Genomic DNA, 978 nt, shown 5'->3' with positions numbered 1-978 from the left:
GCAACTTCCCCTGGGATTGTATTGCACTCAGAATGGTCGCTATCTGACTCATTTGCTTCTCTAAATTTTGGACATTTGCTTGAAGATTTACATTGATCTTGCTTTGTTCTTCCTGAAATTTCAATAAGTTAGAAAGAACAGATTGGTCATTAGGATTTAGCAGCATACCTGAATTTGGATCTGTTTGAACATGTCTATATTGTTGAGGTCTTTGTTGATATTGTTGGGTTGCATTCGGTTGAAGCACATTATTTTGCTGATTGTAGTTGAGATATGGGTGATCACGCAATCCGGGATTATATGAATTTGAGTATGGGTCATACTTATGTGGAGGTTGCCCCTGATATCCGAGGACGGCATTAATCTGTTCCGGTGTTCCTTCATGCAATGTGGGACATTTATTCGTGGCATGTCCAGTAACTGTACAGATCCCACATGCCTTAACTTGAACTACCTTTCCTACAACCAAATTTTGTACAAGAGATGTCAAAGTATTTAATTTTTCTTCAATGGAAGAAGTACCTACCTCATACGCTTTTCGTGGAGCATCTTGTTGTTTGCCAAATTGTTGGGAAGTTGCTGCCATGCTTTGGATCAATTCTTTAGCAGCAGATGGTGTTTTATCAATGAGGCTTCCCCCACTTGCAGCATCTACCATTTTTCTTTCCATTCCTAACATTCTCTCATAAAAATATTGAATAAGAGAATGTTCAGTTATCCCATGTTGGGGACAGCTTGCACATAACCTTTTGAACCTCTCCCAATAGTCATGGAGTGTCTCAATATCTTTTTGTCTGATACCGCTGATTTCTCTTCGAATCATTGCTGCCCGCGAAGCTGGGAAATATTTTTCCAAGAATGCTTGTGCCATACCCATCCATGTTGTGATGGATCTAGAGGGCAGATTGAGAAACCAGTCTTTAGCTGCATCCTGCAAAGAAAAGGGAAAAGCTCTTAATTTCACTTGTTCCTCGGTTA

This window comes from Euphorbia lathyris, chromosome 8 (genome assembly GCF_963576675.1).
Source record: "Euphorbia lathyris chromosome 8, ddEupLath1.1, whole genome shotgun sequence".
NCBI classification, from domain to species: domain Eukaryota; kingdom Viridiplantae; phylum Streptophyta; class Magnoliopsida; order Malpighiales; family Euphorbiaceae; genus Euphorbia; species Euphorbia lathyris.
Note: the sequence above shows the minus strand (reverse complement) of the source record.